Below are 12741 nucleotides of genomic sequence, written 5' to 3' on the forward strand. Positions count from 1 at the left end.
ATAAAGAATTCTTGTGGATTTATTGTAATAACGCATAATAAAAAGATTATATTTGAATAGTTATGATTAGTTATAAGAAGATTGAAAAGAGTATAAAAAGGCAAATTTTTACGATACAAAGAATCTTTGATTTTTTTAAAATCATTAATTTTTTTTAATTAATTTAGTTTGATTATATTTTTAACTTATTATTTAATAAAGATTTAGTATCATTTTAGTTCTAACTTTTCTGATTTGACGAATATTATAGAAAAATATATATAATCGAGGATATTAGTCTGATTTAGTATCATTTTAGTTCTAACGAGGATATTAGTCTGATTTAGTATCATTTTATTCTAACCTTTCTTATTTGACAACGATTATAATCTTCCAATTCTTATTCTAATTTTTCTAAATGTTACAATGGTGTTGGAGAGCGGAGGAGACCGGCCCTTTACAACTTTCATTCTAATGCAAATCACGCATTGTGACCGGTGGGACAACAAGGAGATGTGTCAAACTGTATTCTAATACAAAAAAAAAATTCCAGAAGAACGTATAAATAAAGATGAAAAGGAAAAATTATGTTGTTAAGATTATGTTTAGTAGGAATATAAAATCTAAAATTAAAGACAAAGGTAACATTCATAGTAGAAAGATATAATTGTGTTTAGTTATTTAAAGGTGATAATTAGGAATTTTATATTTAGAAGTTACTGTTAAACTAAAAACCATTGGAATTTCAAACTAATAAAGACTATGATATTTTAGATCAAGTGATCACTAGAAATAACTTTGACAAAGAAATAGAAACATAAATTGCGTAAGTTAATATTTAACTAATAGGTTGCTGAGATATAATAATTAAAAAATTCGGTGAATAAGATTAGAATATAACTTTATTGTTAGGAAATAGTTGATTAAATTCTTATTGAAGATTTACGTTTAACTTTTATTTTAAGGGCTGCGAGAGATAAAACAGCCTCAAGGATTAATGTGAATTAGTATATTAGGTTGTAGATTAACCAAAAAATCTTCATAGAGAGAATCGGCTTTTCGTCATTAGAAAATTTATGCCGCAATCGAGCTCAATTTGAGATCGGATTTTTATTTTGAATCATGAATAAGATTTAAGAAGAATCATACAATATTATTCTAATAATACAAAAGGAAAAACATGCTTTAGAAATATACATATCAGTTTTCAACAACGGTTGTGCGAAAAATTATAATGATTAGATTTCATAAGTTCTTCAAAGACGTGGGGTGAAAACCATAGTGATTAGAATTAAGAGGTTGTTAATAAACGTAAGTATGAAAACTTTTATGATTAGATGTCATTGAATTCTCAACAACGTATGTATGAAAAGAGATTTATATATTTCAGCAGTTTTTTTTAAAGACTTGAGTGTCAAAGAGTACATGAGGAAATAAATACACAATGATAATTGTTTTAGGTTTTGATATATATTTTAGAATAGGATTTTTAGATATAAATTTAGTATAGACATGGCTGAAAAGAAAATGAGGATCAATAGCTAAAGGATGAGTACAAGTAAATTTTTCAATGAAAATATGGGTCTAGGCTTCATTAAGGGGAGAGGGGTGATAGAATTTGATATATTTATATAATTTATTATATTTTGCTACGTATTATAAATTTAAGATTTAGTATAATTTACGCCATTTATTAAAGGCAGAATTAGTTTAGAGGAGATAAATGTAGACATTAGGATAAGGTTGGTATAATTATATATTTTATTAGTATATTTGTATTAGGTAGTTTATATTTGAGAATAAATATAAGAAAGTGATAAAATATTTCAGAAGTTATTTAAATAGATTATTTTAGGTAGAAGTAGATTAGATGTGATTACCCGATATCTCAGCAAGGGCAAACTGTCGTAGAAGACCCGGAAGTCTGAAAGATAGATACGATTACAAGAATTATAGGCAACAACCAATCAATTACAAGAGAAAGGGGGAAAACAAGCAAATTGATAGAAAAGAGGGTCAAGACGTTATGCTACAATCGTTAATCGCGGATCAATAATAGCCAATTATTATCGAGACTTGAGTCTAAGATACGGAAATCGACAATCATAGGAACAAGAATTCGTGAAAACCATCGTTTATCGCAGACCAATCGTTTATCGAGATAAAAAGCTAATCGTGGATTACAAGAGAATGATAGAAAACAAGCTACGATGAAACTGGATGGCATCGATAATCGTTCATCAAGCGTGGATCGTGGAAAACAAGCCTTTATCAAGTTCGTCAGTGTCCTACAGAGATAAAAAGCTGATCATTTCCCAGGGTGACAAGCGACAGATAGAATTCAAAAATTTCAAGCGACAAAGCCTTCGTTAGAACTTAGAAGACAGCAAAAATTAAGAAGAATAAGTCGAGATCGAAAGAAGATTGATCATTCGCAGAATGTTGGGTCTAATTTAAGTAGGGAGGTGTTGTGAATGTTAGAATTAATTTGCATAAAGATTTCTTTTGGATTTTGTTGTACTTTATATGTAATTTGCATAAAGAATTCTTGTGGATTTATTGTTATAACGCGTGATAAAAAGATTATATTTGAATAGTTATGATTGGTTATAAGAAGATTGAAAAGAGTATAAAAAGGCAAATTTTTACGATACAAAGAATCTTTGATTTTTTTTAAATCATTAATTTTTTTAATTATATTTTATTTTATGTTCTTTTTTTATGATTTTTACTATTATAATTTTGAATAAAGACTTAAAGTTGATTTTATGATTTCGTGATTCCTAATTATTATTAAATTCCTTTTTATATATATATTAATTTTCTATTTTATATTTAGGTTTTGATGCACAAGGACAAACTTGTCGTTGTGACAATATCTATATTTACAAAAGAATACAAAATTTTCAGTTATCATTACCTCAACTTGCAACATTGTAAAACATTTAAGGATATAGATACTAAATAAATGTTTACAATTGTAATTTAAATTTTAAGAGAAAAAATTAGACACTGTTAATAAAAAAAAACAATTAGTACAAAGAATAGTTAATGAATTATCAAGGTCTTCAACTGATTGCAAACAATTAACCTGTGAAAAAAACAAATAATTTAATATTTGATTTTTTTCAGTAGTTAATAATAATTTCAATTTTGATATTAAACAAATTTTAAATAATTTTTTCGAAAATGAATGTCGAGATTTTATTTTTAAAGAATATCCTGATATAAAATTGTTATTCATAAATATAACATCCCTTCAAGCACCCTGGTAGAAATACTTTTTAGTTTAGCTAAAAATGTCTTTACATATAAACGAGGATGCCTTAATGACCAAAATTTTGAAAATATTTTAATATTGAAATCTAATAATTATTTATAATCATTTAATCATATATTTTTATATATTATATTATTATATTAAAATCTAAAAATCATTATTTTACTTATATTTTGATAAATGTGCTATCTAGTCAGTCAATAAGTTTTAAGCTCATTTCATATATTTTCACAATGGAATCCTAATTTAGGTTTATGCAAAGCTTATATAAGAGTATTAAAAAATGTATCTGTAACTAGATACATTTTTAAAGGGATATCTGTATCAAGATAACTTTTTAGATGATGTATCTGTATCTAGATCCATTTAAAAAGTATCTTATAACAACAACTCTGCTAACCAGTATATATAAATGAGGTTTTGTTCTTATAGTGCTTAACATATTGATCTTTGTACCGAAAGCATCACAACTAATAAAGATAACTTCTAGTATGAGATACCAATTTATTTTTTGACCAACCTACCATAGGATATTATTATAAAGTTATATTGTTATTAAAATATATATTTTAGATCTATTGATAATATAAGAATACACAATTAGAATAAAATTTTAATTTTTTAATCGCCTATCCTCGCTAAATTTTTATTGCGCCGAATTGATCGCGCCTAAATGACGACTCAGAATTTTCCGCACCGAATTAGCGTGATATTGAAGTAATGATTTGAACGATGAATCTATGTTCAACTGAATTATATACAGCATCTATGAAATGAAATTGAATTTATGATCTGAATTTTGCTACAAATTTCCTTCTCCAGGTCAATTTCAACAATAAAATTAGTAGCCTCTTAATTTATTCAATAAATAATATTTATAATCCATTCAAAAATATTAGAAATATTTTATTTATATAATCAGCTATATTGTTATTGCACAATTTTTTAAATATTTTTTTAAAATTTATTACAGCTTCAGCATGATCTCGTAAACATGTTAGAGGGCAATTATATAAATCACGTATTACGTAAGTAATTAATTGGTTGTAATTTGATTAGACTTGTGGCAAAAAAAAATTTCTCTACGTTCTAGCAGAATCTTTATCAATCATAATTATTTTGAGTATGGTTATAGCAAGATATGGAATAAGCTCTCTTGATAATCTATATCCCTCTTATGTTGAATCTATTTTAGCCCTGACCTTGCGTGTTTTTTTATATCATGCTCGTATTACTTCTTTCAATAAGTAAATTTTTTTAAAAAATATCTGAATTTCCATTCAGGGAGCGTTAGCTTTTAACAAAATGGGGTGCTAAGGTGATCATTTATTAAAAAAGTTTCTATAATTCTCTTAACTTGTATTTTTATATAATTTATGGAGGCGTCGCCACCCATACCTCCATTTGGCAGACATTTGACCCGATTTATCCCGGTTTTGGTAGGCTTATGCTATTGTCATAGTCAGGCGCGTACGCAGGAATTTGGTCTGGGGGGGGATAATAAATTTTTTTGAGAAATATTATTGTTTTTTAAAAATATCAAGCATAAATTTATTAGGACTAATAACTATTCCTAATACACAATTTTAAATTAATGTGAATTATAAAAAAATTATATGTAAAGAATCACTTAAATGACCCAAAATAGAAATTTGAATTTTTTGAGCCTTTACACAAAAAGTTTCTTATGAATAATTGTATTTTGTATGTTATATATTTACAATGTAAAATCCAATCTTCGTTGGAATTGAGCTAATTTTTCAATTATCTCATCCTTGCTTGTCGTCAAATGCCTATGAATATTCAAAAAATCCAAACCTTTCAATCTACTTTCACATGTTGTACTTCTTGGTATGTTTTTCAGAGACCTGCAGGCCTCCTGGGCTGGTCAATATTTTAATTTTTATAATTATACCAAGGCCGGGTCCAAAATTTTTTTTAAAAAACACCCGGGCTGGACCTAAATTTTTTTAAAAAACACCCAAGCTGGGCTGTATTTTTTAAAACAGCCTATATTTGAAATCGTTATTATTAGCTATAAAAATCAAAAATAAATATAATTTATTTTTAAAAAATCCAGGCCGGGCCTGAAAATTTTATTTTAAAAAAAGCCGGGCCAAGCCTGTAAATTTTAAAAAAAAGCTGAGCGGTCTAAAAATTTTTTTAAAAATAGAGTAAAAAATCTTTAAAAAAAATCCGGGCCGTGCCCTACAAATGGTACTTCTGCAGGCCTCTGTTATTCTTCTTAAAAAAGAGAGTGTTCTCTCATTAGTTTACTAATGGGAAGAGTTTATAAACCCTTTTAATACATTGGGAATTTAATCTAAAATGTGTTTGAAATAATGCAGAGCATCCATAGCATTTTTTGGGACTATATCAACTATAGTTAATCTTATAAACATAGTTATTCAGCTAGTAATGCATCATAAGATACTTTAACATCTTCATAATAAAAATCTAACAAATATTATTTTTTTCTATCACCATCTGAAAAAGGTTGGGAAGGCTTTTGTGGAAGTAATATTTGCAGATGTAAGTGCTGCATGATATATTAAAAATTCATTTATTTGGTTTATAAATGTATCTGCATCTAAGATAAACTCTTCTACTGATCCTATATTAATATTTTAACGATGAGCTTGCCTTGCTGTCGAGGGAGACAAATATTAAACACGTATAGCTCTGCTTTTGACTCAACAATAAAATATAAAATATGAAATTCTTCATCAACATTAGCCCTAATTTCCTTGAGTTCTGATAAAATGCTCTCCGCTATTCTCATCTTCTTAATCAAATCATTGTCATGTTTTTGAAAAGTAATACTTAAAATAGTTGTATAATTAAATAATACATTCTAATGCGAAATAAAATTTGGAATAAGCATTGAATCCAATAATTTTCTTGCTTCTGAGGAAATATTTCTTTCAGGCCATTGTAATATTTCAGTAATAGCAAATAATTGGCTCTTCTAACTCCTTAATAGCTGTTAGTGCTTGATGGAAGAGGCTCTATCTCGTTGGACAAGGTTGCAATTTCTTTTTCCCTGTTGGACCAGAAGTTTCAGAAATAATTATTATTTGACTAGAAATTTGAAAATGGTAGATAAATATTACGCCACTAAAAATTTGAAAATAATAAGTAAATATTACGCCGGAAAACTTGAAATTAATTGATAAAATAACTTATGAATGTGATAATAAATGTAATATAATATATATTTAATATGAGATACGAATAAATATTAACAAATATAAATTAATATAAACAATAATATTTTTGAAAAATATATCCGGCATCTGCATTTTTTGGCTTTGGGGGGGGGATTTGTCCCCCCCCCCCCGCTGCGTACGCCAATGGTCATAGTTTATATCTTCTACTATGATTAATAAATATAAAATGTATATGCCAATTAAAAATTAAAATGTTAGATAATATTTCTACCAATTTCGTCCATTGAATTTGAATAATTTTTTCAGAATTAAAATAGCAGATTCAAAAATAAACATAGAATTAATTGGAAAATCAAAAATTTTGTATGTAAAATAATGTATTCTATGTTTAGGTTTTGTTTTATTTTTCATAAAATAATACAAAATTTCGATACTGCAAAATTTTGTAAGAAAGCTATTTAAATAAAATATTAATGTATTTGTATAATGCCTGCTAATTATTTTAAAATGGTGGGCTAGTTCTAAAAAATAGGGTGCTTATCCATTTTTCCTACTTGATGCTAATTTTGAAAAATAGGGCAGCTTATCAATCCATACATCTAGCTAATTTTGCCCCTGATTCCATTTCTACCTATAAAATAAAATACCATTAGTCGATATAATCTAGTGTACGTTTTAGAAGAATTCATAATATTAGGCGTTTTATGTCTCTAATATTTTTATCTAAATTACATTTCTAATTAATTTAATTAAATGTAAATATATTCCTGAATAAATTTTGTTCTTATCTCCGCTGCCAACATGTTGGAAAAGCATGATGAGCAGGGATTCCAAATATATCTTTTTATTAATCAAATTTTATATAACATTATATTACATTTTTTACAACTTAAATTTATGATTTATATACCTTCCAAAATAAGGAAATGTCAAAGTTTATAAGTTTTTTAAAAAATATATTAATATTAGGTTAAGTTTTATAAAATAACATACAATATGAATATTAAATAATCTTTTAAGATAAATAAACGAATATATTAAATCATACTTATCGGCAAATAGTATAAAAATGTTTCCTAAATCTAATTAAATACATTATGTTGTATTATTAAATAAATCAATGTTTCGAATATCCAATATTACAATAAAAAATGAGATAGTCAAGTCTTCAAATCATGGAATAGATGATACCATAATGATCTACAACCAGGCACGTAGCAGGGCTAGTTCATTCAATTGATTTTAAAATGTTGTACTTCTGAAATAAGATTTTATACTCTGTAAAGATTCTCTCATTTATGCTTGTATTAATTGGTATTTGACAAAGTATAAAGTAATCTTAATATAGTTGGAAAAAGCTTCAAAATAAATTTTTTGGTATGCAATGCTTCCATGAGTTTCTTGTAGGATATTCATGTTTCATACCAAGGTATATATCCTGAAATTAATTTGTCTATAGATTGCATCCTCTGAATAAATTTGTGATAAATACTTAATTTTTCAATATCATGATTTAATCCTAAAACGGATGTTTAGAATGGAGCCATTTGATAAATAATAAATTGTTGATTGATTTGAAAAATTCCAAAGTAGAATAATAACGGTTATTTTATAGTAATATTCAATTGAGTCATACTGGAACGATTTGTTTAACTAAGTGCAAGTCGAGGCTTGTGAATCTCAAAATTATATAATTTCATTCGCTGCAACAATCACTAAAATCTCATAAAATTCTTGGTCGGTTTTACAGTCCCTTAGCCAGCCAAAATTTATTATGATAATATTGGATAAAAAAAATATAATATAGACTTCAAATAATCAGATTATTAAATAACAATAATTAAAATTGGGGTAGGTGGGCTAGAGATCTGCAAATCCCGACCCTTATCTGGCCCGGATGAGCTTCGTGAAATAATTTCGCTTTGAGCTGGGTCGGGCCTAGACCTACCATATTCTAAAATTGAGTTCGCGGGATCTTCAATGAATAAATTGATAAATAAAATTAAAAATGCGGATAAGCGGGGCAAACACAATTACATCTTTATTTCAACATTTTTCTTATTTATAAAATCAAAATATAAAAAAATTAAATGGAATATTTTTCACAAGAATCTATTTATATAAAATAATTATATCTTTGGAAATAAATTTTGCGAATTCTTCAGAATTCATAAGAGTTTTGCTCTATCTTTAATTCAGCGTCTAATAAATCAAATGTGAAGAACGATTTTTTCGCCAACAATTATTCATTAAACTGAATATTATCTCCGAGGCCGCATTTGGAAGGGAAATCAAAAATACAATTAGAAATTTTAAACTTGATTAGGGGTAAAAAAACTTCATCCATTTTTTTGATGAGATAATCCTGATTTTTAAGCTACCTTTCTAGCTTCAATCTGTTCAATGTCAGAACATTTGTTAAACATAAATTTTACAATTGTCCCGTAAATCCTTGATGGTATTGAGCCTTTATTAAGCCAATCATACTCCATAATTGTTAATAAATCGATTATTACAACTTCATTGAATTCAAGTATTTTTATTATTTTATCTAAGTGACATGACCAAGCCTTAAATGCCTCTGCTAATTGGTCTTCAAAGAATGATTTAAAAATGTTTGGTGGATATTTTAAAGAGAGAATGTATTCTTATAAAGGCTGAAAGTATTTATAAATTCTTCCTACTGCAGAAACGAGTGAAATCCATCTTTAAGGGGCATTTTTATGAGATCTTCTCATTCAATATCATATACTTTTTAAGTTTTATAAATAATGAACATAAAATATACACTTCGTTTTCTCCGCTAGTTGAATAAGAGTTTGCATGATCTAAATGTATAATCTTAACATTTTTAAAGTTGTTAACTTCAAGATTTAGCAGCAAAATAAAGAAATTTGATAAAATATGAATGAAATTTACAGTTGTTAAATTAAATTTCGCGAATAAACTAGAGATTTTATGATATTGATGACTATTTCGCGGGATTCTTTAATTTTCTTAATTTTAAGGTACTTTCGCTGGACATTTAGTCGCGTTATTATTTTGCGGGACAGAAATTCATTTAACGGAACTGCGCAACCTAAAGCAGGACAAATGGTAAGTCTAGTCGGGCCTAATATTTTTTTAAGAAATTCCGGCCGGACTTAAATTTTCAAATATGATATCATTCAATTTTGAGAAATAAATTGATATAATATAAAATCCTTACCAAAGCAAGGCGCTAATATTTTTTTTTACAATTAAAAAAATAGTAAATTTTTTTATATTTAAATAAATTCGGGCCAAGCTGGGAGGATAAACTATTTTTATTTCGGGTTGGGCTTTAAATAAAGAAATTTGTTCAAGATCGGACCTGGCGGGACAAATTTTATGAAAAAAATTAGGCTGAGTTGGTTTGGAAAAATTAGGACCGATGCAAATCACTAAGGTAGGTTACTATCTTCTTTTACACCTCAATAAGCTGCACCATTAAGAGAGAGAATTGTATAGCTAAACAAAATTATTTTTAATTTTTTTAAAATAGTTTAAATATTATATCGCTCATTTTTATAATTATTCTTATATGTCAACTAACTTTCCCTCTTAAGGAAATGAGGTTATCTAAAATAATTTTGACACATATTCAAATAAAAATTTTGAACTTTGACTCGAATATTATTTTTTAATAATAAAATTCTGGCAAAATAATATATCAATAATTTTTTTTCTCAGCGGTCACAAAGCAATGACAAAAATGTAACATAAAATTTTTTCATGAAAACACAAAGAGAAATCAAATGTTTTTAAAAATTTATTTTATAAAATATTTCCTTTTAAAATTCCCGAAATACCTATTATAGATTTGAAAAAGCACTGAACAATATCTGACTTCAGGTATAATTTCCAAAATAGTAGAATTTATTATATTTATAAAGTTTTGTTTAAAATAACTTGAGAACGGCTATACATAAATAATATGGGCATAAAGTCATCATTCCGTTTACATATTATGGGTGTGAGAAAAGCTATATTCGCATTCATATATCTGGACATTTTATCAATTTATAAATTAAGTAAGAATGTATAATATATATGACAAATTTAGCAATGTTTACAGGTATCTCTCAATCTATTGAAACTAATTGGACGTGTAATCGAATTAATAAATTATACTATTACAGCAGTTTACATAACAGATGTCTACCTTTAATGTACAAAGGTTGCAAAGAAAATAAAAAGTTTTTTCATTCCTTGAAAGAGTGCGAACGAAAAAATGTTAAAGGTATATTTTAAAATAATAGAAAAAACATTATTATCTATGTTATTTTGGGAAGAGTCCATTACATTGATTTATTTTTTCAATTATATTTATCCTTGTAACACAGTGGGGGTATTTAACAGAGAATGGGGGCTTGTACCACCCCCGCCACAATTTTTTGAAATTAATCTTTAATATAAAATTTTTAATTTTTTTCCCTTTTTTAAATAGGGAGAGATATGTGGAAAGTTATTTTATTTTAAAACAATTTATATTTTTTCTATAAGCTATGGCAACTTATATTTGGCCACGTCCTTAAGAATAATTTTTTGATACGATACGGAATACTTTTCTCTTTCCCTTTATATACTTTACATTAAATAATCAACTATTCATGATATAAGATATTTGCTCCTTACCGCAAATTAAAGGCACGTGTACTGGAAATCTTCAAAGATATTTTTTTGATAGAAAATCAAAATCCTGTAAACCATTTGCCTATGGTGGATGTGGTGGAAACCAGAATAAATTTGTTTCAAAAATGGAATGCATTCGCTCGTGTGTCCGAAGTAAATTATTTGACTTTATGTAATTTTAATATTTTTAATTAAATATTTATATTAGAAAATTTGAGTTTTACTCGAAAAATGTATAATTATTATAAGAGGGCTATTTTTCTAATTCCTTTCACTAGAAAAAAATCATGCAGTTTTTTCTAATTTTTTCTTAGCAATCAAAAGATTTAGAGAGGATTATAGAAGTATACTTTTAAATTAAACACTATAACACCGATATACAAGTAGAATATCGTTTTAGCCAACTTTTTTGGATTTAATTTTTTTGTTCACTCTTATGAATATTCAATATATCGGAGCTTTAAACAATATAAATGGTGTGGGACCTTGAAATTTTCCACATCATTAGAAAAATATTGTGTATTAATGGTTGTTAGCTAAAGAGAAATAGAAACCTATATATTATTAATCAAAACTAAAACTTAAAAACTTGTTTCGAGCTAATAATTATTCTGCGGTACAATAACTATCATCGAATGTAATTATTTTGGCAAAACAAATAATTTGATATTTTAATTACGAGAATTTTTTTTAAAATTATTAAATATAATAAATATTCTTTAATCCTAATTATTGCCTTTTTAAATCTAGTGTCCTTCAAAAATGAAGGTAACATAATAATTCATAAAATTATGGAAACTTTAAGGCAGGGATGTGAACCCTTCGACAAAATAAGGGTCCGGGTTCGGGTACATGAATAAAAATTGAAAGGACCCGGGTCCAGGGTTCGGGTTCAGGGAACAAAATAATGACTCGAAATAAGATTTTTTTTATTTATTTATTATTATACTTCAATATATACATATACATAATTTACAAATGAAATATTTTAAAATGAAATAATTTATATTTTAAATGTTTTACTCTCGCACAATCATAATATCCTCAAATATCATCCTTGAGATTTCCACGTAAAGTTGACAATATATAATTCAAAGATGAAAATTCACGTTCTACCCATGCCTAAAATAGATGGTTATCTTTATAAAATTATTGTACTTGTGTCGCCGGTACAGTCATGAAGATTCTAGTTAAGATATATATAATGCTGGATATATTGAAGAATTTTCTTCCCAAAATTTTAAAATATTTATATTCCTATTTATTCTCTTAACTTCTGAGAACTTTACTATTAAAGATGCAATAGGCATTTTTTGATCCTCATTTCTATCTGATGATAATTTGACTTTTTTTTCTCTATCTTAAAGTAAAATTTCAAGATCATCAATGTTTCTATCATTATTATTATCACTACAACCAATAGGTATTGTCGTAGCCTCCAATATATTGTAAATAATGGATTTGCTTATGCCATAAATCCTTAAGATGGTGTTTAGCGTTTTTGCTTAATACTCAATTAAACTTGATATCGAGGGTCTAAATATATAGAAGCATACAACACTATTTTGCAAATATTGTTGCTCTCAAATTTTCATGTTTTCTAATATTTCATATAAAAAGGACTGTAAATTTTTCTAAATCTAATCGGCATCTAATCCA

Source organism: Gordionus sp. m RMFG-2023, chromosome 4, assembly GCF_954871325.1.
Source record: "Gordionus sp. m RMFG-2023 chromosome 4, tfGorSpeb1-WG-v2, whole genome shotgun sequence".
Lineage (NCBI taxonomy): Eukaryota > Metazoa > Nematomorpha > Gordioida > Chordodea > Parachordodidae > Gordionus > Gordionus sp. m RMFG-2023.